Below are 27,451 nucleotides of genomic sequence, written 5' to 3'. Positions count from 1 at the left end.
AAAATACAATAACTTAATTTTGAAACATTGACCCATGTGACTGGTTTTTCCGTGGAAGGTCACATATTATTTGACATTTTAGTCTCAAGCATGTGTAGTTTTGGCGTATGGAGATATGTTGTGAGTTCCTAGTTGAATCTTCTCAGATTCATCTCTAGGATCAGAATGGAATGTTGGTTCATTTGTAATTTGCAAAGTACATAGACAAAACATTTTAGATGCTGTGATATTTTATCACCATTTTACCAAAAATTGTCCCAAAAAAGGCAGACTCAAGCCAACATCTTAAGATTATTGTCTGTACATTTTGTATACATCAGTGGCTTCTTCCTTTTTCTTGTTCTGAAGCATCTCATTCAAACATGATCAAAAAATAGTTAAGAAGTAGAAGGCTTACCATCTTGTATGCAGCAGAGGGGCTTCTCTCAAAGGGAGGAATTTGTGGAGTGACTTAAATGGTTTGGAAAAGAGAGCTAAGACCAGGAAGCCTCCCAGATGGGACAGTGAGGTAAACTAGGGCTGCATTGACATTATGTAGAGTAGTAGGTATTATCACTGTACACGCATGTACACACAGATACACACACACAGACATATCTCCCATACCTTGTTTACACTCATTTATCCCCAGAAACAGCTGCCGAAGCACAAATCAGAATTTAAAAAGGCTTTAATGCATTACTTTTTTTTTACTTGTCCTCCCCATTGCCTTGAATTTTTTTTCCTGCAGGCTGTAGAAAAGGAAAGGAAACGAAGTCAAATGTTTATCTTACTCAGGCAAATAGTGGCTTTCTTCCTTGGCTTATTTGAAATCTTATCACACTTTTGGACATTGCTCAAGTATTTAAAATAACCACTTACTTGGCTCACGTCACCTGCTAACTGAATTTGGCTGGGGCTCTCCCGTAGTCAGTTCATCATCTTTAAATATCTCCCCTTCCTTAATCTGTCGCCACACCTGCTTGAAGTTGAGCAATTGAAGAGGGGAAGAAACAGCATTTCAATTTCATGATGTAAAAAATTTCAATGGATTAAATACAGGCTGCCTTTTTTTTCATTCTCGAGGCATGGGGGCCTGTAGCTTTGTGTTTTGCCCAGATACATTTGTTATAGGAAATCATAAATTTGTTGGGGAATATTCTTTAAGTTGTAGAGCTGTGTCCATTCATGTAAAAATCCCGATAACAGACAGAATACAGAGTGCGCTTAAACTGACATTGTATACTTTGACCAAGCATTGGCCGGTAAACCCGAGGGGAAAAACACAAGTGAGTAATACTTCATGCATAGATTACTTTAAATTTAATTAATAGGGAATACTCAGATTCGGTATTAATACGGGGCGTAACATGCAAGTGATATTGGTGCAGATAGGATACAGCTCATTTGACGTGAATTTATGGCTCATGGTCACAGGCTTGAGTTTTTGTAATTACATCTTAATTGAATTTGCACCCCTGTGCTTAAAGATAGCTGTATTTGTTTCACCATCCGATTGTCATGGCACCCCTGCGTGTGGTGTGCCATATGTGAATGGCTGGTGTGCATATATTTTCGGAGTATGTTTGAGTGTGTGTGTGTGTGTGTGTGTGCACGCAGGCTTGACGCAGCAGTCTTGATGCGTGTGTGAGAGGTTCCCTGGGCGTCTGGGGCGGTGGTGGTGGTGGTGGTGCGGCACGCGGGTTAACACACTCCCGGGCCCCAGGGAGATGAAGAAGCATAAATTAAAGCCCTCCCTGAAGGAGGAGAGAGGGGAGTGCTGGGTAAGCGAGGCTTTATCAGCGCGGGCCGAGAGGCGCAGAGAGCTCGATTTCATCCCCGTCTCCTTTGTCAACACAAAAGAGGGTCACCTCCATAGGAAGGGGAGGATAATAAGAGGCAGGGCCTCAGACAATGGTGGACTGCAGATAAACTTACCCTGCAGTCCTGCCCCCCCCACTCCGTCCCACTCACCCTTTCATTATTTTGAACTTGCTTTCTCTCCACATGGATGGGGGGGGGGTTGCTGTTTCAGAGGAAATAGATATGTATATGTTTGTGGATAAAGACAAATAGAAGGGGACAAATGAATAGAGAGAGGAGGGGTGGTAGTGGGTGGAATGCACAAGAGCATGCACAAATAACACAAGCACGCACATGCTCACTTGAGAAATGTTTTAATTATGTACAAAAGAAAGTGCTTAATAAAAGAGGGAATTTAGAAATGCGCTCAGAGCTATTGTGGGAATTTGGCCAAAAGGAAATGAGTTGGTTGCCACATGCACACAGACACATAGGCTCTCTCCTTCTTTTTTTACTTTCTTTTTCACAGACACACACACACACTTTAGTCATACCCTCTCTGTTTTTTCTCTCTACCTCTGTCTATCCTCCCTCCCCCTCTCTTTTCTCTCTCTCGCTCTCTCTCTCTCACCCTCCCTCTCTACCCTCTCTCTCTCTCCCTCCTTCTCTCTCTCTCACCCTCCCGCTCTCCCTCTGTTTCTCTCTCTCCCTCTCTCTCTCCCAAATAAAAAGCCTGCAACTTCAAGCAGTTTTTTAATCAGCTAAAAAACATATGTGGCTTTGCAGCTAAGACAGCTTGGGCAGGAGCTGATAAATGCCTATCACTAATTTGCATACGGTAAAAAGCTACCCTTTAATCAGAACCTCTAATCCCTTACGTTATTAATGATTTTTTTTTTGCCTCGTATAGTATCATGTTTGCTAATTCCAAAGTGATCAGCTTCTTGTATGCGTCTCTTTTTTTGTGCTGGCATAATGGCCGAGTTGAGAACTTCTGTTATCCTACTTTGGCACATAATTAGGACTACAAAGGAGGACAAATCAGTGTGAATGGGGCCTCACAAAGAGGAGCTCCTTTTTTTCCCTCCTCGCCTCTTTTCTGTGCAGTCCTTGTTAACAGTTGTGTCACTTTATGTAAAAAAAAGCGAAAAGAAAATAAAAGAAAAGAAACAGAAGGGGAAAATTGGACGCTTGGCAAAAGCTGCAGCAGTCCGACAGAGCCCTTGTGTTCTGGGCAGAGGCAGAGAGAAAAATATCAAAATTTACCATGTAATTAAAACGTCTATCACGGGCGCTCCTGGTTTTGGGGGCAGCGTGTGTCTTCTGGAAATGGCACTCCAGGCAGTAAAACACCCCATTTAATTTGACTGCTAAGCACCTTGCAAAGTACTTCAGCTTCAGCCTCTCCCTCTGTTTATATCCCACAAATACCCCACTCTGCTATTTCTGTTCAAGACGAGTAAATAGGGAAGGAGAGAGTGAGCGAGAACAAGAGGGATGGAGTGAGCGGTAGTGCAGGAGGGTGAGAGAGGAAGGAAATCAACCATGAGGGGGTGGAGAGGGGGGGGGGGGGTGGTCGTAACTTTTTGTGCTGATGACATAGCGTCAGGAGGTTTGCTTTTTTTGTTGGAAATCCGTGAAGAGACAGACATTGAAAAGAGAGCTGCAATAAAGGGGTAAGGGGGGCTGAGCTATGTGTAAGCACAAGGGAGAAAAAATGGTCGAGGTGGGGGAAAAAAAAGGAATGTCAGCTAGGTATACAGGAGCACTGATTTATACAATTCATTTGGGCCATTACTTTTCATTAAAGATCAAATGAAATGGGTACTTACTTACTAAGAGGCCTTTGGGGAGCTGAATCGTGGAGAAGAAAGAAGATTAAACTTTACATTCAGCCCCAAATTTAATTCAGAAGTAATCAATCGCATAATGGGCCAGCAACTGTAGCCAGGGTGATTGAAATGAAATTACCATATTTTTAATCTTAATTTTCCACACTGTTTATCTGACACTGTCAATATAAAATACAAACAGATAATGAAATAGCATTATATTGACACTACAATCATCTCTCGAGCAGCCCTCTGTGATTAAACCGCTGGAATGTTTGATTACATTTTGTTGGCTGACATTACAAATGACACGGATGCTTCGCCGAGACTTGCTGCCGGCTGGAAAATGAGCACATCCATCAAGGAGTCCCTGGCAGCTTCTCCCTTCCAGTCGATCGCTACTGCCAACGGTCTGGGCACCCTTCTGTCAAGCTGTTTAGCACCCGAGAGGGGAGAGGGGCCAGGGGAAAGGGGTGGAGAGAAAGGTAGGGGGGGTTGATTCACGACTTCCTTGCACTGCTAATGATACAAAGCGAAGGGGTTTCAGAGAGACAGAGAGAATGAGTGAGCAAGGCAGAGAGGGCTAGAAAGGATGCTGGAGAGCAATAGAGAGAGGGAGAGGGGGAGAGAATGAGTGCGAGTGAGAGAGAGGGGGAGAGAATGAGTGCGAGTGAGAGAGAGGGATATGTATCGCTTGCACAGGTGGCTCCTGCAGGCGTTTAGTAGGACTATAAAGGCCTCATAAAGGCTGAAGCAGCAGTCAGCAACCCCCCATCTCCACCTCCCACCAACCCAACTGCACACACACACACACACACACACACACACACACACACACACAAAATCTGCCTGCAGGGTCAGTATCATGCTACCTATCTGATCCAGGCTAGCCAGCTTTTAACATGTCAGTCAGTCTGTCATTGGTTTTAGTGGGCCTCTTTCAGGACTGTTATGGTTTGGAGATGACAGTGCCTTAGGATTTTCCCTTAAAGGATAGAGAATGAGGGAATATTGATATCACACAATCTGCCGGACCAACGACTGCAGTGTATGCCATGTAAAATGTGACAGACACATAGGAAAGACACTTTCATGTTATAGTAGTTTTGTTTTATGAAGATATTGTTTAAACATTGTCTATGTAATGATTAATGTTGGAAATTACAGGATGTCTTACACCATGTCCCTAAGTCCCTGAAAACAGCTGTCGTAAAGCCCCTTCTCAAGAAGTATAACTTGATGCCATACTAAACAACTACAGGCCCATATCCAATCTACCTTTTATTGGCAAAATTATTGGAAAAAAAAGTCTTTAATTAACTAGCCACCTTCCTAACATCAAATGGGTATTTTGATTACTTTCAGTCAGGTTTTCGGGCAAATCACAGCTCTGAAACAGCTCTTATTAAGGTTCTAAATGACATATGCCTCAATACAGATGCAGACAAAACATCAGTCCTAGTGTTATTGGACCTTAGTGCAGCCTTCAACACTGTGTGATCACAACATATTATTACACAGACTAGAGCATGGGTTGGACTTTCAGGTATAGTCATCAATTGGGTCAAATCTTATCTACAAGAAAGGAGTTTGTTTGTTGCCATTGGCAACTGTATCTCAATGCAAACGTCCTTGACATGTGGCCAGTCTTGGGGCATGTCATGTCGGTCTTGGGGCCACTATTATTCAACCTCTATATGCTCCCACTTGGACAAACCATTAAAAACAATTTGATTTCATGGTCCCCTTGAATCTCTTTGGCAGTGTATTGACAAGATCAACAACTGTCTCAAAATGTTCTTCTGTTGATCAAAGAAAAAACTTAAATAATTATATTTGGTAAAAAGGAGGAAAGACTTACTCTCCTTGATATTAAAGGGCTTAAAGCAAAGGATACTGTTAAAAATCTTGGTGTCATAATTGACAGTGATCTAAATTTTAACAGCCACATGAAAGCAATAACTAAATCAGCTTTTTCCCACCTCAAAAACATTGCCAAACTTAGAGGGCTAATATCAAAACATGATCTAGAAAAGCATATTCATGCATTCTTCTCCAGTAGAGTTGATTACTGCATTGGGCTTTTTACAGGCCTGCCAAAAAAGACTGTCAAACAGCTTCAAATGATACAAAATGCAGCGGCTAGGGTTCTCACAAAAACTACAAACACATTACTCCAATACTTAACTTCCTGCATTGCTTCCAGTAAGTCACAGAATTGACTTTAAAGCGCTTCTGCTTATTTATAAATCACTAAATGGAACAGGATCAAATTACCTAGCAGACATGCTTCAGCAGTACACACCTTCCAGACCTCTCAGGTCTCAGGGGAAATACTTGTTAGTAAAACCTACTGTTAGAACTAAACATGATGAAGCAGCTTTTAGTTGCTATGCAGTTCAGCTCTGGAACCAACTTTCAGATGAGATCTAAGTTGCCCCAACTGTAGCCAGTTTCAAATCTCGACTTAAGACCAAACTTTTCTCTGATGCTTTCTGCTAACTGATCAAATGTTCATTGCCCAGTTCACAGAGCACTCTTCGGGGTGAGTACTATTGTTCCTTGAAGAACTATTGCTTTCCTTAGTTGGGCAAAGGGGGATTCTGTGAAGTAGTTGTCCTGTCATTCTAACAGAATAAACAGATCGAGCATAGTCAGATCGTTCTTTACGGCTCGAGAGTTACAGCTCTACCGGGTTCTTCTGACTGTTAATACTCCACGAGGGGGGCTATGGAGCCCTGTGGTCGGGCATTTTGGCCCTGAAAGGAAATATGTATGTGTGCGCACAGTTTGGGACTACTTCAAGAATCTCCATAGAGTACTGCTGTTTACTGGGTGCTTGACTAGTATAAGCATTCTATGTTGTTTTTTATGTGTTTTAATTATTACTTTTTAAACACTTTTAAACTATTGACATTTTTATGTGTTTTAATTATTACCTCTTAAACACTTTTTAAACTATTGCCCTTTTTATGCTTTTATGTAGTATTACCTTGCCTGTTTTTCCTTTTTTATATTCTTTAATTTTTAAAATATTCTTTGACTATTGCCCTTCTATGCTTTTATTAGCTATTCCTGTTTGCTTGTGTTTATATAAAGCACATTGAATGACCTCTGTGTATGAAATGCGCTATATAAATAAAATTGACTTGACTTGACTTGACAATGTCAACATTACTATAAAGTGCTGTAAATTATTAAAATGTATTATAGGTCCAATTTGGAGCAAGGAAAGCATGTTTTATGCTTTCTTTTACATAAATTGCTGCTGTAGTCAAATTTAGCTACACTGTACTAGTCCTTCAATCAAAGTAGTATAAAATTACTAATAGTTATCTATTCTCATGTTTTTTCAAGACAGGAGGTCTTTCGCTGTAGCAACCTGTGGTCAGTGATGGGACTCAGAGGCTCTGTGAGTATTGGGGTTGGGAGTTGGAGGGCTGTGGTTATCACAGCATATGAGCAGGAATCCTATTGCACTATGTCTGGCAGGGCACTCTGGCACACAGGGACTGCATAAAAACGCACTGATGCATAGAAAGGAACAGCTGCGATAGAAATTAACCTGGCGAACACACGAAGGATGAAATGATTTAAGATGGGCCACGTTTTCCAGGAGGAAGCCCAGTGCCCTCGCTGGAGGCTGTCACATAGAGTAGCATGTGTGGTCCTGTCATAGCATTAGCAGTAGCAGTATGAGGAATATGATAAAATTCATCCTGATATGAATGCGCACATTCAGTCAAACAGTTAGAAGTGTCATCATAATATTCAATAAGCACCAGATTTCTGACCTATAGCTATATAAAATGATCTGCTGATTAATTTTACATTATTTTTACCTTGTACTTCATGGTATGTGTGTGTACCATGAACTCTGATAAGTGGGTAGTTTGACAGTGAAGTAAAGCAGTTTCATTCAGGTTCACCTTTTCTTTGTGTGATACACATTCATTGAAAGTGGGATTTTCAGATAGTCTACATGAGTAACAATATTAAAAATATGCCAAAGTAACATCATTATGAATATGTTTTAGTGTAACAATACACAACCATACTGAAAGCATGTTGGAATGTATATCTGAAACAAATATAGTTTCATGCTGTCAGTGTATGGTTAAATATTTCTACACAATATTTGAAGATTTTATTTATTTATTTATTTATTTATTTATTTATTTATTAATTATGATCAGATCAGAACATTTACTACACTTATATTTATATAGTCACACTCACACACTTGCACAGTTAATATGTATACAGCAAGATCTCAGTAAAAAGCCATAAACCCCCCCACCATTTAATAATTCATGCATCTCTCTAATAGCTTTGAATAATATGCACACACACACATTCTGTGTCAGTAGTTATCTGCTCTTGAATTTCCCCTGGGGATCAATAAAGTATCTATCTATCTATCTATCTATCTATCGATTGCCAGGTTGGCACTAATCAGGGTCTGATTCAGTGTGGTCCACGTAAGATGGGATGACCAACGCCATCTCTCCGCAACCTGGAAGAATATTTACACCCTGACTATTTGCCTGTTTAGTTAGAGCAGCTGGTGGATCTTTATGTGAAGGCATGCTGTTCCCCCCCCCCCCCCCCCCCCCCACTTGATGTGCATCAGTTAAATAAAAAATCCCTTCCGTATTTTTCCTACCACTGCCTATCATTCATCTGTGGTATCAAAATGACCATCAATATAAAATCTATAAATAATTACTGTTTGGCTTTCCTTTTTTAATCTCCCAGTATGCTTTAATGTTAGTGCAGTTACTTCTCAGCAGTTTTTGGCATGAGTTTGGCCCCAGTCAAGTAGTTCAACAGAAGCAGCAGAAAGCTCCATAGGCACCTTAATTTGCTTGTGTTTGATGTGTGCGTGTGTGTGTGTGTGTGTGTGCGTGTGCGTGTGTGCATGCATGTGTGTGTGTGTTTGTGTTTATGTGTGTGTGTCCACCTTTTAAAATCCTGATGTATGAAAGCAGAGGCATCAGCAGGCCTGAAGGTCAGTGTGATAAGGCTTCCTCTGGCCTCCCTGACCTAAGAGCAGCATTATGCTCCAACCTTGCGGCCTCAGGAGCTCAGCCCACAGAGCCAGCTGCCCCTCTCTGAGGCGTCTGGCTGTAATGAGAAAGAGGGAGAAATAGAGCCCAACAACAATGCTGAAGACTGCCACAGTAGGCCCTGACTCAGCCCTTTTGTGTGACACTGAAATGACAGTTACTATAAAAGACACACAGACACACACACATAGACACACACACACACACACACACACAATAACTCAGTGAAGGTCTGGCCAAGCAATAGTCTGCACTTTACATTGTGGTGATGAAGAGTATACATCACCATTCACTTTCCCAGTATGCTGAAAGTCACGCACAAAGCCTTATGTACCCTGTTACTTCACTATACGTCACATTTAATGACCATGGCAGACGTATCCAGACAGTGCTACAGTCTAAATGACCAGCCAGTCCCCGGCAACACTAATTTTGACACTAAGGGCTGAGGGTGTCAGTTACTTTATTGCTTATGCGTAGCGTTGCCCATAGGAGTATGTCCCCTTTAGTTCTAGTATTATTCAGTGCACTCAGTCTTGCAACATGTTAGTACTCAGAACCGGCTAGGTCAGAAATGGGCCCTGCACCCCATACAGCTATTCAAGGTGCCTCTTAATAATGCCCTTAAAAGACTGGTTGGCATGACTATTGTCCAGGTACCACAGCCTTTGTCTGACCTCGACTGATATGAATGCCTAATAATTGAACTTATACTGCCTGCAGTCCGAGGTAAAGATGATACAATGTAATGCCCCTAATGCGCAAAATGTTGCTTTTGGTCAGGTGAGGTGAGATTTGATGATGCAAGAAAGTGAATATGTTATAGATCAATAATCTATAGTCAAAGTCTCCAGGTCACCACCACGTCTACAAACAAGACAAACAATACTCTGGACATGTAAACCGATGCATATCTCTTATAGGCGATGTTTCCCCTCTTTATTTTGAATCCAGTGGTGTCCGCACGGTCACACACTCTGTGAAACTCAGTGTCACAGGTCTGTCCACTGTTGCCCTCCCTGGCCCGACTCAGATCACAGACTGGCTTTGTAGCGCTAGCTCTCCGCACCTTTCAGCGCCGTCCATAAAGAGGCCACTGTTGGCCCGTTCCACGGCTGCTGTGAACTTTTGTGTGTGTCCGTTCCCTCTGTATTGGGGCCCGGGCCGGTTCACATGCATTTGATCTGCAGGGGGACAGAGAGCAGTCAGACTCTGCTCGATACCAGCCCCATCGCCAGCGGGAGGGGAGGCTGGGGGGCAAGGTGTGAAATAAATGGGAAATAAGTCCCAAAGTCAAAGCAGCTGGAAGGCCTTTTCTTCTCTGAGTCTGAGCTCACAATGGGAGAGCCCGATGTGCCGATAAGAGATGCAGCAGCTCGGAGGAAAAGAGAGAAAAAAAAATCCAATTCCTGAAGAGCAGAGAGTTGGGAGGAGATGGAGGCCCGTCCACCCTGCTGGTTCGGCCACAGAACAGATCCTATCTCAGGTCCTGCCATATTGTGAGAAACATAGCCAGCACACAAGCAAATATTGACAGTAAAACTTTAAAAGAACTGTCTGGGTTTCTCTGGGTCTATCCTTTTTTTTTAGTTTTTAAATCAGACATACTGAGATATAATGTGACACAATATACTGCCTTGACATTGACATTTCTGTAAGTATTAACCTGTGTTTGTGATATATAGCTGATATATATATATTTCATGCATTTTTGTGATCCATCACAGAAAAGTGTAGTCATGGATTAAAAAAATTGGCACTTTTATGGTCATACAAATGGCCACTGAGAAAACTAACCATACAAAACATACCCTTTCTCATGATCTCCTCCTTCTACATTGTCCAACTTCCAAGGTAAGAATGGGCAGAATGTAGTGGCCTGTCATATTCATCAGAGGCAATCCTCTGGCTAAGTGACCCCCCCAGAAAGATTCACAGTTTTCCATTCAACGAGAGAAAGACACCCCTCTTCACCCCTCCTATTGTGGAAGGGTGTAACCTCATTTTTCTCCACGGCTTGAAAAATACAGGGACCCATTCCAATTGAGTTGTTGCTGCTGAGGCAGCGGTGGCGGCTGTGGCTGCCATGGCTATTGGCGTGTGTGTTTGCGGCAGGCGAGCGTTCGCCCAGGGTTATCAAAGAGTTGAAGGAGAAATTGCCTGGGCTCTGCCCTGGCCCTGATTGCGCTATCGGGGCCGTCAGGGAGGCCTCCATAAAGGCAGGGCCCCGCCAGGGAGCGCGAGGTGCCGTGCTGGCAAGAGCCTCCGGGCTAAATCAGACGCCTGTGTTTGGCAGCCTCCAGCCCATACCACCACAACACAGTTCAGGACGTCGGTTCTCCTGGCACGCCTCACACATAAATACACTGAAATATATAAACACACACACATACACACACACACACACACGCACACAAATTCACCACAACACATGTTCCCAGCCACACGCATTGCCACCATCACCCGACCCGTGGACCTCCACGCTCTCTCTCCTCAGCTGCCCTTGCTGAGGCTTGTTTTGTTTACCCCCCCCCACCACACCCCTCCCTTACCACCCCTCCCCTACCACCCTGCATTGTTTTTTACCCTGCCAAATTATAGCCCCCACCCTTCCTTCCTATCTTACTCTGCATATTTCCACCAACTTCATTATTAAATTAGGCAGCTGCGCGAGTGCCGCTTGTGCATAAATTTAGATCAGCGTTTGTTTAAAGGTTTTTATGAGGCCTGTTTTATTTGTCACTAAATTTGCCCTTTTGCCAGGCAGAGGTGAATGACATACTTTAAAAAAAGACCTCAAAGAAGATTTATGATTGTAAACAAAAAAAAAAAGATGTTGGCTAGACTCCAAAATCATGACTTGCTTGATTTTGGATTTATTATGTGATTCATATTTTTTTCTTGTAAGCTGACTAATCTATCTTTCATCGTTAAAATAAAAAATAAAAAACTGTCTGTAAATGGTTGTGTTCCAGGACAAAATAAAAGCACCTTTATAAATCTAGCAGTCAAAGTTAGGAGCCAAAAGCTGTGTTAATTGAATGCAGGCCCAAGTGTTTATCTGCTCTCAGCATATTTATTGTCTAGAAAATTAAATATTTAATTAAAAGCATATATTCTCATTAAAATATAACTTTAAAATCTAAACATTTAACCAGCCAGGGGGTGAAATTATGCCAGCATAAAATATTCCTCGTAAATTTGAGAACACTTTGGTCGCAATTGGATGCCCCACTTTATTGCCCTTAATAAACCACTGATTTGTAGTCCTCTCAAGTGCTGGCTTGATAAGGTTGGAACAGAATCATTGCCACTCTACAGACTGACAAACCACCTCCGTTCCCCCAACCACCTCCCACATGCGCTCTCTCTCTCTCTCTCTCTCTCACACACACACACACACACACATGTATACATGTATATATATGTATATTTGAATCTCATTGAATTCTAATGAAATTAAGAGCTCAGAGCACTGAAAATGGCAAGGGAAGGGAAATAATTGGATGATCCAGGCCCCCTGCCTCACTTCAGGTGCTTTGGGCTGACACAGATGCTCTTTGCAGAGACCATGAGATTGCCATAAGTGTTCAATTACACACATTTAAGGGGAAAAAGACAGAAAACCTGCTGACAGGACCACCCCATCACCTTGCTCAGTTAAGTTAAACTCCTGATTAATTTCCGATTAACGATGTCATTTCATTCTTACCCTCCACCCCCCCACCCTCTTAATTTCTCTTGCTATTTTGAGAATTTTAAACGAGGACCTGTTATGACTTTTGCCAGGACCCCTCCTCAACTTTTCTAATTAAGCTGACATTTATATACAGGTACATGTCATGAGTGGCCCACTGGCATACATGTTGCCTTGGGACCAGGATCATTAGCGAAGGCCTTCTACAGGGCTGCACTCTCAATGTCCCAAGTCTTCAGAGACCTTTTTTCTGTGTTAATTCCAACAAATTAAGGCTGTGATTTTAATGGGAGACATGTGTTGCATGCATACTCACTGATTGCTTACAGTACGTTTAATGAATCTGGTGGATTTCGAGGTGGTTACCTCATGTAAATGGCCCCAAGTCTGATTAATGCTATTTGCATATGATGTTTGTAAATCATATAGATAATCTGTTCCACTGTGTGATCACATAGCTTGGAATGTTCAAATCTGCTTTGATTGGACAAAATTGTATATTGATTTTTTTTTTTTTTTTCAAAATTCCCTCAAGCATATTCATTCATTTTTTAAGAAAGACAGCGAAACACATTACATATCCAGCACTGTGAACAGCAAAACAAAGGAGGGTGCGAAATTGAAAGAGGCTACCTCCTCCTGTCCTGTCTTTGCCAGAGGGTATGAGGAGTCTTGTATCATAAAGTTCAGGGGTTTCTAACCCAACTTGCCAACAACAGCCCAAGCATGCTTCTCCAGTTCCAAAACGGCTCATTGCCAAAATGGCCGCCAGCATTGAGGGAGGGCTAGGCTCTATTGCCAATGCAGAGGCTCAGAGATTCATCAGGTACAATGCTTTATATTTTTACCCTGCTCCACGTTGACATTGAGAAGTGACACAATGTGAAATTAAAGTAGGCTGAATACCTATGTGTAAAGTCATGTACAGTGTGACGGTTTATCCATATAAATGCACCGTGACTGGGGACTGAAAGGCGACAAACAGTAGGGACCAAATGAAAGAAGGGAATAAAACGGTGTAGCCTGCGGTTTTTGGCATCACTGACGTTACAGAACGATACCAATTGTGTCGGGAATTGCAAGATCTGAGATTGCGGGCTCTTCATCTTTATTATATGCACAGATTAAAGAGCTTATAATATTGTCTTCGAAACAGTGTGGCAATCCACAATGCGTTCTCTATGTGATGGGTGCAACTCTAATAGTGTCTGATGTAATTCCGCCCCTGGATTGCTGTGAGGTCCAACCCTGGCACTGCAATGAGACAGCCCTCGTTTATCAGAAAGGTGCCGTGTTTCTATTTTGTGCTGCAACCACATGGAGGGTTTATGTAGCAGCGATGTATGACTAACGTGTCATAAAGCCGGGGATGTCATAGCCATTCCTCTTCAACTGGATAATCGTAGTGGGTGATAATCGTAGCTGACAACTGTTAACAGAAATGTGGCTTTAGTCTTGAAACTGTTGTTTTTTATCTCATTCAGTGTCCATATTTGTAAGTTTGGTAGTGACGGCACAAAAGCAGCCAAGCGCACAATCTCCCGCTTTCTTAAATATGCCTTTCTTTTACGCATGTCATTTTATATGATGACATTATACAGTTGTGGCTACTTCAATAGTTCAGGAAAAAATACAATCTTTTTTCACTGTGCTTTGGAATCCAGAGTTGACCTAGGTCACGTTTCAGAACCGTCTCCTAGCAGATTAAATCCCAAATTCATTATCTGAACTGATTCATAATTGATCAAGGCCTAGCAGTCAATTATGTGTAGATGGGGAAAGCAACTGATTGTATTGATGGTGATATTTAATTCTCAATGCATCATCCAGAAATGCAGAGATGACAATCGCCTCCAATATAGTAATCTCCCCACAAGATAAACTCAACCTGGTTTGGCCTGGTTGGTCTCCTACTTCTAACTCACACCCCTAACCCCCCGACTTCACTCCCCTCTCCCACCCCACCCCGTCCATCAAATAACACCACAACAAGTGAGCCTGGCGGTTCTCCTGGCAGTTCTGCTCTGTTCAGTGCTCAAGCCTGTGCGTCGGCCTGCCTGTCTGACCTTCTTTTACCCCACATTAGAGACACATCAGTGACCACAACCCCCTCTGGGCCTCCCCCTCTCCCCCCCACTCCCTCTCCCAGGGCCACAGAGGGGGCAAGGGAGGCACGCGGACGTCGTGCTAGAACCCTTTTGTCTGTGCTTTGGTGCGGTGTGGCGACAGATGCGCCCCCCCCCCCCCCCCCCCATCCCTACCCCCAACCCCAGAGACATAGCGGAGGTTAATGATTTCACCACCTCCACAGGAATAAATAAATCACCTCCAGTCAGGAAACTGCATAAATCTTCCCTCAAACGCCTTATTTGCTGGAGCAAGCACCACCAGTTGCTAATGATTGCTTCCCCCCCTTCTTTGCCTGAGGAGACGGAAGCTTTGATACAGATGAGCCCTCACTTTCTCTCTCTCTCTCTCTCTCTGTCTCCCCCAGTCGCTCTAATTTACTGGCTGTTTTGTCAGGAAGCGTTAGTGTGGCTAACAGCAGGCTAACAGTAAGTGGTGTTTAGCTTGTTGGAGAGGATAGGTAGTGACAGTGGCGCGAGTGTCCCGTTTGGCCTCAGCTGATTGTAACAGATGTTGCATTGGGAGAGAGTGGAGGAAGGAGGGGTTTGAAGGGGTACTTCAAAATAGAGTTCATTTAACACTTGACTCCACCTGTCACACTACATGCCATTAAATGTATATTAAATTTGTATGTCTTTATAATGGTTGGTTTCCTGTGTGTCAAAATGTATTATTGTGAACAATCCATTGAGTGTTATAGTAATCTTCTGGGTAATATAACAGGTTAATGTTGCATTAATCTTGTCACATTGTTGCATTCATGTCAACAACGTTTATAGCAGAATACTACTTGCCTATTACACCTGGGTCTGTTCTTTCTGACAGAATATATTTTCTCTTTGAAGACATTTCTATTCAGGATAAATCACCATAATATAGATTGGACATTTTATTTTTAGTGCCTGAGAAAATGGTCAGTGCTATTCTTTGCATTTGGATATTTTGAATCTAATAATTCTAATAGTTGATTTTAGCCAGTGATCTGTTAAAGAAACTATCAGAATGCCAATCCAATCCAGTGACCAGAGGGGATTACGTTACAGTTTTGAAAGTTGTAGGGCTACATTAACCTGTAGCAATGGCGACAAACATCACACAATTGCAGTCAGAAGAATATGTAAATGTATACAGCAAAGGTAGATAGATTGTTTCCTTCCTACCAATGTGGTTTATTATCAGTAGCAGATCGATGCTATTAGATAGGCTGATCCAGTGATTTCAAAGTTAATGCAAAGTCGCTGTTTTTTTTTTTTTTTAAACCGGTGAATTTATTTTATCGGTTAGGCCTAGCGTCTACACAACCCCGGCATTTTAGGAGGCTTCCGAAGTGGGATTTTTTTAAACCACCACTAAACTTGGACGGCAAAGCCGGCAATTTTGACGACATAGCCATAGACAGACTATACATTTCAATGATATAGGATGGCCCGCCAGGCTACCACCCCTCAACTCAGCTACCGCATTCGACCTGACACGCTGCTTGTCAGAACAAACCAAACCATTTGTTTGTCATATTAAAATGTTTTTTCTTTCCCCTGTCATGATTTATGTGCACAAGGTATTAGCCTTTTGTGGCTAAGTTAGAAGCACACCGTTAGCTTAACTTAGTTAAACATTAGCTTACTACAACCTATAACTAACATATGTTAATGTTTTCTCCAGTGTAACATGCTCTATACCAGACCTAATGCAAAACGTAAAAGCATTTCAAATTCCACATGGCAGTCACATACCTTGAAAATGAACTTTATTAGTTTAACAGTTGAATTGAAAACCAAATTGTCTGTAGTCTCTGGGTCATTCCACGTCAGTTCAACCAGGGCCCACGCACTTAGGTCTCAAAAAATTCTGAAAAAATTACCAGGTGTACCTATGTTACCCAGAGACACACTGTAAATTACTCTATGTAAGATCAATACTTTCCAAGATACAGCCAGTTTTACAGGGGGGGGGGGGGGGGGGGGGGGGGGGGGGGGTCGATTTTGTTCGGCCTCTTTTTTTTGTGAAAGTTCAAAAGCCCACAGCGCAAGAACTAAACCATGTAGGAGGCTCAAATTTTGCATGCTGGTACATAAATAGGATAGTATGTAGCAAAATCGTCACGTTTGGTCTGGATAATCCTGCATGGTCATAGCTGTCCCTCAAAGTTGATACAAATTTTATTGGTTTTTTGGCTGGGCTCTGTTTAAGCCTTCAGAAGACATATTTGTACTCAACATAGGCTCTTGATTTATTTTCCTTACTGAGATAAGTAGAAACACTCTCACAAAAAGCAATGAACAGAAAACAAATCCCTTCAGGGTCTGAACAACAGACCTCACAAGTCTGAAAAATAATTTGGGTTTATTTTCAGAGCACCCAAACACCTTGTACAAAGATTTTTTAAATATGTTTTTATTTATTCTCCATGATCCCTTCTTTTTGAAAACACCAATTTGACTTGTCTTATGCAAATCTTTCTTTTTTATTTTCCACCCTGAACATGGGCAAAATGCCCCATTGACATCAATATGTTTTATATAGTGTCACCACACTGCCACCTGTGGTTGTATAGAGTAACCTAGGGTAGCTCTATACAAAACATATTGATGTCAATGGTGCATTTTGCCCATGTTCAGGGTGGAAAGTGAAAAAGAAAGATTGTCATAAGACAAGTCAAATTGGTGTTTTTGAAAAGAAAAGATCATGGAGAATAAAGAAAAAAATCTTTAAAAAATCTTTGTATATTCCCACAAAGTGTTTGGGTGCTCTGAAAATGAGAACCAAAATGATTTTTTAGACTTGTAAAGTCTGCTGTTCAGACCCTGAAGGAATTTATTTTCTGTTCATTGTTTTTTGTGAGAGTGTTTCTACTTATCACAGGCTCTTGATTTATTTTCCTTACTATGTTGAGTACAAATATGTCTTCTGAAGGCTTAAACAGAGCCCAGCCAAAAACTCCAATAAAATTTGTATCAACTTTGAGGGACAGCTATGACCATGCAAGATTATCCAGACCAAACGTGACGATTTTGCTACATACTATTCCTATTTATGTACCAGGATGCAAAATTTGAGCCTCCTATATGGTTTAGTTCTTGCGCTGTGGGCTTGTGAACTTTGACAAAAAAAAAGAGGCCGAACAAAATCGACACCCCCCTCCCCCTGTAAAACTGGCTGTATCTTGGAAAGTATTGATCTTACATAAGAGTAATTTTACAGTGTGTCTCCTGGGTAACATAGGTACACCTGGTAATTTTTTCAGAATTTTTTGAGACCTAAGTGCGTGGGCCCTGGTTGAATTGACGTGGAATGACCCCTCTTGCATTAACAATGTTAATGTTTTTTCTTCTACGCAAATTAAATGTGAAGCCTTTGCATGGCCGTCACGCCGCCATCAGTCTGGCATATGCACTACAGCACTTTTAGCCGCTTTCACCTCTGTGTGTGCACGCAAGTTTTTTCTTTACCAGTATCGTTGAGGGTATGAAAGCGGCAAGAAAAAATCCATCAGTTGGTTTGGTGTAGGTGTGGCCTTACAGTGCTACAATCGTAAACATTCCCCAATGGTGCATTCCCTAGACGCTCTTTATGAGGTGAATGGGTTTAAAACCAGGTATAAGGAAAACAGAGTATGATGTCTAAAATCACCTAAACAGGCGAGGAGGAGGTCCTCTGATATTTGACTTAGTTTGTGTTATTTAGAAATAATATGTTTAGATTAAGCTTGCCGCCATGTGCTTTGATTACGGTTAGGATATTTAGCAAACACTTTTGTTCAAAGTGACTGGATAAAATAGTGATACCTGTCTCTGAGGTGTCATTCTGTCTAAATAGCTTTTTTTTTTTAGTGTGCAGCTGGAGGCACACGAACGGATGAATTAATTAATAAATAAACAACGCAGAGAGGTCAAGTTCGGAGCACTCCATTGGGACACTGACCAAGTGATTAGCAAACAATTAGTCCCAGTCTTAACTGTAATTGTAGCTGGCGTATCCAATTGATTTGTATCAGTAATCAATTGCCTCATTCACAGACAATTAGTTGAAGTGCCAGCTCATGTTGCAGAGCTCTAACAATCACAAGCTATAAGAGGAATCGTCACACATACACACCAAGAAGCAAAAGGGAGAGAGAGATGGGATGGGATCAAGAAATTACCCGGCTCCCAATTGGCACTTGGAACCGAATGTGGTATGGACGCTGTAGCTATTTACTTATACAGGAAGATGCAGTTCTGCAGACGTATGGACAGAGGCATGGGACACATGGACAGAGGTATGGGATTAAGCGTCAGTCACTCCTATAATATAAGGCAAAAAAAGTTGTTCATTCACATACAGTAGATACTGCATGGTGGAAAATGTTTATACCATAAACAATCCAAATAAAAGAAGTGCTTTAAGAAGACAGGTTATACAAATCACTTAACGTTGGACTACAGTTGGGGTGCTCAAGTTCAAACGAAGTTACTGTATGTTCTTAACAAACATCGTCAAATAAAGTTACATTTACGTCATTCCTCTCCAACATCAAAGTCAATAGTAGGCTATAGCCTAAAAATGGGCTTTCTGATATTAAAAATGAAATACAATTGCATAAATACATAAATAAAGAAAGTTTGCTGAACCTAATCTGTCATCATTACAGAAGTCTTCCTTGAAAATATAATCATTGGCATATGCAATTATTACTGAAAGTCCCGTCTTTTTTGTGAAAATTGTAATCTTGGTGTTAAAAAAAAGTTTCACATGAACTTCCACATAAAAGATAGATGACTTGGATTGTAAGCTTGTGAACTTCCAAGGTTCCTGCACTCACTGGGTACACATTGTTCACCTACCTTTCTCACCTACCATGTAAATGCACGAATGAGCCCAATTACAGCAGCCAGACCGGCCCTCTCATAGGTCTAAACCTCTATGTATTCACCATAATATTCTCATTCACCTTTAAATGAGAATATTGTGCACTGCAATAATGGCAGCTCTCCTTTACGTTTCCTTAGCCTTGTCACTTTGCACTCTTTGTACTGCATAATGGCTTTATAATATGGAGGTCACTCCTAAGATGACCATAAGGCTCTGACAAGGTCTGACCAACTTGGCTGCCTATTACCTGAGTGTCCAACAAAAGTTGTACAGCTTAATCCTTTATCATGGACACAACTTGAGAGCTGAATACCACTCATTTAAACCACACTCTCGCAGAGGCATACATATTCTTCCACCTCCACAGAACTGACTGCAGAAGTGATTCAAGGCTTTTTTTTTTTTTAGAAGTCCCTTTTTTATATATTGATGCCATTGAAGGGAGCTCACCTCTCATTATCCACAACAGACTAGGATGCTTCAGTCCAAAACTGTCAATCCTTTGATTGATTTAATCATTTTGTCGCAGTCATGTCACAATAATAAGTTTGGTTCAGAAGTAATGTAAAAAAACGCATAGCCGGTTATATTTCATATTTAGTACATAGGCTTACATTTTGCTCAGTTTTATTCAGATGTGTTTGACAATAAAATTACAAAAAGTCCATGCTAACTTGATGACATATCAAAGAGTCCTCTTTCAATCTAGTCAATGAAAATCAATGTTGCTTTAAAAGAAACAATGTTGCTTTAATCTGTGCTGTCCTAAAAGTTGTCATCACCTCAAGGTTATCACAAGGTTTCTCATGCTCTTGGCAGGTCAGACCTGTGTCCAGGTATTAATTGCCTGTATGGGGTATGTCCTGTCTCTCTAACGTCCTGTGTGTGTGTGTGTGTGTGTGTGTGTGTGGAGAGAGGATCAGTCCTGAAATGATTCACTGCTTCTGACCATTGCTCACACCAGGGGCCTGTTCTGGAATACAGGAAAAAGAAGAAGCAAAGATGGATGTGGGGAGGAGGGGAAAGGAACAATGTCGCCACGGGTTTCACATTTCAAGGTGAGGGTAAAGTCAAAAACACAATAACAAAGTCCTAGATCCAATCGCAAATATATTAAGCCAGGAAAGGTGAGCAAAACAAAATGTATAAATAAAGTCATTACCAGAGCTTAGAACACAGGCACCTGATTCTTCCTTTTATCCCATGGTGACAAAAAAGGAAGGAGAGAGGGAGAGAAGGGAGGAATAACAAAGAAAGAGAAAGAAATGCACAGAGGCTTTTCATTTCGTTAAAATGCTGCATTAGGTCTTTTCCGGCAGTCAGTTTTGATAGTTCAAAGCTGGCAGTTCAATAAATAGCTGGAACCGGCACATCTCTGTTCTTGCAAAAAGAAATCAATGTTAATCCTATTACCGGCAGTTATCACCTAGCCCAGAAACGGTGGCAAGTAAGAAAAAAAAAACTGAGATGTCAAAGCGGGAGGGGGGGGGGGAGAGGGGGAGGGGGAGTGAGCAAGGGAGGGAGAGGGAGCAAGAGAAAGAGTCACCCTTCATTCACTTTCAAACACAGTTTTGATAATTTACTTCTGTAGAGGGAGAGGGGGATAAAAGCAGAAGAGAGACAAGGTAAAGGGTGGGGGGCTGCACCCTCTGTGTGTGTGTGTGTGTGTGTGTGTGTGTGTGTGTGTGTCTTCATCTGAAGAGGGGGTCCAGGGCGACTGATGTATTCGTACATAATGCTTGGATCAGACCCTGCTGCTGTAAGCAAGATGTTTTAGGCACAAAACACTGCTTCTTTTCAGTGTCACAGCACATAGCAATCCTCCTGCCGTGCCCTGACATCTGGCCTCTCTCTCCTCTCACTACTTCCTCATCCTCTCAGATCCTGGGGGTCAAATCTGCCATGCGCTCTTCTCTTTCGGGGGGAGAGTGGGGAGCAGGGTGGAGGACGGGTTCAGGGGGGTCGACGGAGGGGGTTACAGTGGGTTAGTGACGAACATGGAGAGCTTTGCTGCACACGAGGGCTGAATTACGTTCTGCAAAGCTCTTCTGCCGAATTTCTCCAAAGAACATGTGTTTTCCAAGATTGTGGGGTGTTTTTGGCAGGGCCACTCAAGTCGTCTCAAATCGCAAAACAATAAATAGATAATGGCTTCTTTGTTTATTTGTTCGAGAGAGTACATTTCCAAGAACCCGTGTGAGGCTTTCTGAGCATCTTGGGCCAGATGGCAAAAATCTTTCCAACGTGAGCACATTTTAAAGTTTCGGAGTTTCTGCTTCGCCACTAAGAAGGTGATAGTAATAGTGAATTTCTCTCAAAAGCAATTGTGCCTTGCTTGGTCACTGCATTGTGTCCATGTGGTAACTGTGTAGAAGGCCTTTCCTTGGTACTTGACAAAACCATTTGGCACACAATGTCATCCTAAAACCTTTTAAGGAGCAATAATGGTATTCATTACATTTGAAGAATAAACTTGAACTTTGAACCTTACTATCGGGTCCAAATTCCTGGAATTTCTACGCAATTTAAATATTTTTGCTCTACAATAGTGGTGGCTCTGGGAGAGAAATGTGTAGACTTACCATGACCTACATGCTCTTCTGGAAATTATGATATCAGAATAAACCTGCCTTTTAAAACAGAAAATTATCAGTTAAAACTCAAAGCCTTTGGGTATTTAGCAGAGGGCTGTCAATAAATGTACCTTTTGTAGGTTACATGAAAGATTTTGGTGGGCATCAAAACACTGATTCATATCACCTTTTTATACACATTGTAGATTTTCTTTTCACTGTGTGGAACTAGAAGTGGACTCGGAGAGTGCAGACCTCTGCCAAGGCCAAATATCCTGTTTTGCAATGTCCTAGAAAGTGGAAAAAATTAGTGGATCTGTCCCATCATCCAGAACCTTTTAGAAATGTAATGGGTTCTTCCTTGGCCCATGCTACAGTCCTTCACAGAGTTTTAATGAAATCGGGGTAGATATAGACAGATAGACAGACATACAGACAGACAAACCAACCAACACACAAACAAACACCTACATTATGTTGATACTTTTATAAACAGTATGGGTGTAAAATTACTGTTGAATATGGTTGGAATTTAATGTTAAAAACAATTTAGATGTTTTTATATACATTATTTTGCTGACAAGTCACTAGTCCTTTTAATTTTAAAGACTCAGCTGGTTCTATTGATGGAAGCTAAATATATTCACAGAAAGAAACAACAACAAAAAATGAAGACAAGAAAGAAACCAGAGGAAGAAAACATGCTAGTGTTTAGAAGTGTATTTCTCTCATGAACACCCCAGAAGCACAGATTAGGGCTAATCACTGTCACCAGGAAGCAGAAGTGGGCCTTCTCACTGACGGATTAACTTTTCCGTTGTTGTTGTTCTTATTGTTAGCGTGGTGAAAATATAATTACAGTTGAATCTCATCAAAGAGCACAGCATTCTCAAAGATGCTGCCCTTTAAATAAAAAAAGTTAAAAATAAATAAATAACTGGGGGGAGGGGGGGGGGGGGGGGCTGAGATGTAACCTGAATTTGCCTTTGCACACACAAATGAAAGCAGCCTCAAATTAAATAAACTCTATCAAAGAAAAAGGAAAAACAATATCAGGTGCCCTCTATTCAATATTTCAACACAGCTTTTGTTTATCTGCCTTTTAGCCCCCCTTCCAGATTTAACCCCCACCGCAACCCCTCCAACCTGTCCAACCATCTTTTCAGATACACCCCTCCCCACACACACACATACAAAAGAAAGCGTCTTGCTGACACAAGTTTTCACCTTGACTTGACTGACTGTATATATATTTATTTCCCCGCGCCACACGAACGCCAGTGACCCCATTCCAGCGTGGCCCCATTTGATATTCCAGCAATAAATTAGATGGAGGCTGAGGTGCTTTAACATGTAAAATAGTGGATGACATGCTAAATAATGAGGCTGGCTGGAATTACGCAGCGCAGGTTTGGGGGGCTCTGGGGTATTCCCGGGCCTGGGAGCGGCCCCAGTGTTTTTCCGAAGGGGGCACGTGGAGCTGCCACTGAGGGTTGGTGTGGAGGGGAGGGGGCAGGCAGGGCTCTGAATATGGAAATGGCATTAATATACCCACGCCCAAAGGTAGATTACAATGTGACAACCCCTCGACGGCCGGGGCCATGTTTGGGGAAACGGCGACCAAGTAAAATGGGGAAATTATTTATCAGGGAAAATTGCTCCCCTTCTCTTTTATTGCTCCCCAGTGGTTCTGACCGGCCTGTTTTTATCGTTATTATTCTTCCTCTTTGATGCCATGTCTTCACCAGAGAAAGAGCTTGATGGTTGGGAGATGGAGGCTTTTGTCCAGTGGCTCAAGGAGCATGTGCTTGTGCTGGCAGGCTGGGATGAGTGTGGGGTTGGCTGGTCAAGGTTGGGCTCCGTCGGACAGCAGAGGGCTTGATGTGTTGTGAAAGTCTGCTATTATCGGCCCATTGCCAGCTGTAGTGTTGAGCCGTTACTTGACGTAGGTTTAGATGGTAACAAATGTGGTCGTAAAGAGGTTTTATGGCCTCCCATCTCCACCCTGCACCATGTGGTTCAGGGGATCAGCAGGATGATTATGTGGAAGACTTGTCCTTCAGGTGACACCATCCCTGGTAAAGTTTAGAGGAATGCTGAATGGAAACTTGCTTTGGAAGTTGCCGTATGCAAAGCCCTTCTGGCGGACAATGAGGTAAAACAGGAAGATGAAACTAAGGCTTCTTTCGCCATAATACAAGCACAGATGAAGCACAAAAAAAGATGGCCCTTTTTGATTATTATTTGACCATAAATATGCAACCCAACTCAAGCTTTGGAGATTTTGCTATGACAGGCCTGTCTGAAAAGTGGCTTTTGCAGGCCATTAGGAGGTCCGTCTCCATCACAAAGCCTTCACAACCAAAAAAACAATCATACCTGCAAAAGACTGCATCACAGAGGTAGAACTTGGGATTTGTTTTCTTGAGTGCTCTTAAAGGATGAGGAATCACCTCATCTGTTCTTTTTTTTCTCCTTTTCAGTATTTTTCACCCGACTTTCATGGCAGGCTGGGACAGGCCCTGTGTATTGACTGGAATAGTTTATGTACACTGTGCTGGATTAAATTTTTAATGGCTCCATTGGTGGTTGGCGCAGGTCATAAAAAAAGTGCAGCAATAACCGAAGAAAAGGTTATGGCGAATACATTTCTGTTTGCGCCCTCGGAGTCTTGTCAAACATTTTCAATGCCGGTGGTGATGCCTCACCCCCCACCCCACCTTAGCATACCCGTTCCTTCATTCGTATACACTATCCAGCACCACCCTACGAGGCCTGTGGATTTTTATACCCTCCTCAATTACTCTGCCTCTCCCTCATACACATATACACATTAAACCATGCAGGAGAATGCAATATGACAAAAGAAAAAAACATCACCGAAAGAGAAGAATAAATATTACAGTTGTCAGCTGGGGTGGTGGGGCTGGGGGGGGGCAGATGAAGAATGATCTGAGCAATCAGTGTGAGATGGGGGTGCGAGTGGGATGGGTGGAGGGTTGTGGGGTAAAAAAAAAGAAGCACGGTAGGCGGGTGCAGCAGAGGCTGATCTTTGGGAGAAGAGCGTGAATTACGAGCGCTGATTGTTGGCTAACATTATGCACACTGTTCGAGACTAAATAAGCCTGTGTGCGAATCATAAACTGTCCCTCTGGCACGCCGTCTTGGGCCGAGGGAGGCTCCCCCCTCATAAACAACTCTGTCATTTTAAGTAAGCATCATACTGCTTACCAGGCACCTTTCGCTCGGCAAGCCGCACCTAATTTAGCAGCTTTTAAATCTTTCGGCAGTGTTGTCGCCCGAGAAACGCCTGGTTGCAAATGTCTTTTATTGAATGCTGACGCTGTAGTATTACAGCCTTGCAGATATGCCCAGCGTAATATGTCCCCAGCTTTATCTTGTAATGGTAAAAGTGTATTAATTTTCGTGGACTGGCAGTGAGTGTGGAGGGGTTAGAATTGACACTATTTGGGATTGGAGCTGCTCTCCACAGTCTTCAAACGCATTTTTCACGCGAGGACTTGAGTTGGGGGGGACTGGGGGCCGGGCAGTAGAGGAAGCGGCTGGTAGCTGAAGGGGAGGAAAAGTGCCCTTGCATTTCTTAGACACCCTAAGCAGTGATTTATCAAAATCCATCAACACCAAAGGAAGTCTTAGTAATTACAGCTCTTCTGAAGAGTGTCCCTAAAAGTGATGTATTGTGGAGGGGGGAGAAAAAAAAATCTTTGACCATTTTGCTGTTTGTGAATTCACTTGTCCATGAAGTAGAAAACATTATAGATTTATTTACCATCTCCACCTCAAAAAAGCAATCCGAGATTATGTACCCTTCAATATGTGAATTGTATGTCATACCTTACTTTGAAAATACATTGAAGATGCTTGAAGGGCATATAGTGTGCAGTGCATCAGCAGTGTGTTTAGATTTATTTAGCGTATTTATTTGTGTAAACATTTATTTAGCTGTCGATTTCATCCAAAGTGGCGTATGTCATGATAAATTCCATACATTGTACTAGTATGCGTACACCTTGGTCTATGGTCTACTCTATTGTTTGTATTATAAAGAAGACCAGCTAATAATACTGTCTGCGAATCAGCAACAGATGTTGTCATTAATTTTGATTAATTTGGAATTAGTTCTGATGGTATCTTTGATGGACTCAAAGCTGCAATTTTATTCTGTTGTGTTGTGATACGCATGCCCGGTGCTGTGGCTTTCGCTGTAACATTTAAAAATCACGGTTCACATGCCTATAGCGTCACCGGGGCCTGCTTTGTGACACACACACAAACACACGCACACACAAACACACACTTAACAGACAAGAGAGGCTGCTGGGAAGAGAGTGGACCTTGAATGAGTGGAGCAGCAGTGTCCATCGTTTCCCGCCGTTTTTATTTTTTTTTCTTCTTTTTGTCACTTTTTCTCCTGATAGCGCTGTACACTGTGTGGAAGACCTCTCTCTTCAGCCAGTCTCCTCTCTCTCTCTCTCTCTCTCTCTCTCTCTCTCTCTGTCTCTCTATCTCTCTCTGTCTCTCTCTCCTCTCCCCAGCGTCCCCTGGCTGCCGGTGCAGTGAGGCTGGCCACAGCGCGCGCTACTTAAGTGTGATTAATAAGGCGCATTGTGTGGCACGTGGAGGTGGCGCTGGGGGTTGTTGAGATAAACGTGGAGGAGACCTGGCGCAGCAGACAGGCAGGCAGGCAGGAGGGAGGGAGGGTATGGGCCGGTGGTGGTGGCGGGCGGTGGCTTTCCTCTCTCTCTCTCTCTCTCTCTCTCTCTCTCTCTCTTCTCTCTCTCTCTTTCTTTATGCCCATTCTCCTCCATCCCACACTCCACCCCAGCCGAACCGGTACCATGCTGTGGTAGCTGGGCATGAGAAAGAGAGAGATGCGGGAGAGTGTGTCTGTCTCCGTGTATGTGTGTGTGTGTGTTTTATCAGGCCTCAGGCTTAGACCACCGAAGCCTCCTGTGATGGAGGAAAATTGCCAGGCACAACATTCACAATGCCCCCCTCCTCTCATCTCTCTCTCTCTCCCTCTCTTTCTCTCTCTCCCTCTCTTTCTCTCTCTCTCCCTCTCCCTGACTTCCACTCTCCTGTCCCTATGTTTATCAGGTTTTGGGGGCACTGTATTTTGATGTCAATAAGCAATTTTTCTTGCCTGGTCTCCTGCCTGACCCCTTTAATCCATCAATATATTATTAGAGATAAAGTTTTGTGGACGCCTGCTGCAGTCACAAGATAAATGACATCTCTGAAGTCACGCATTAAAGACTAGATTAGGGCCCTGTGACTGTGTCTTCAGTGCTCATCGGTGGCGCTCTGTCCAACCTATCACACTAAGTGACAAGAAAGAAAAATAATGAACTGAGGCAGAAAAAGCAAAGAGATATTTCTTACACACACACAGCGCGTGTCTGTCTTCAGTCCGGATTAGGACGCATTAGAGGAGAGCTGAAGAAGGAAAGAGAGAGAGAGAGAGAGAGAGAGGGGGGGACAGAGAGAGAAAGAGAGAGA

Source organism: Alosa sapidissima, chromosome 12 (genome assembly GCF_018492685.1).
Source record: "Alosa sapidissima isolate fAloSap1 chromosome 12, fAloSap1.pri, whole genome shotgun sequence".
Taxonomy (NCBI): Eukaryota; Metazoa; Chordata; class Actinopteri; order Clupeiformes; family Clupeidae; genus Alosa; species Alosa sapidissima.
This window is presented reverse-complemented; position numbering follows the sequence as displayed.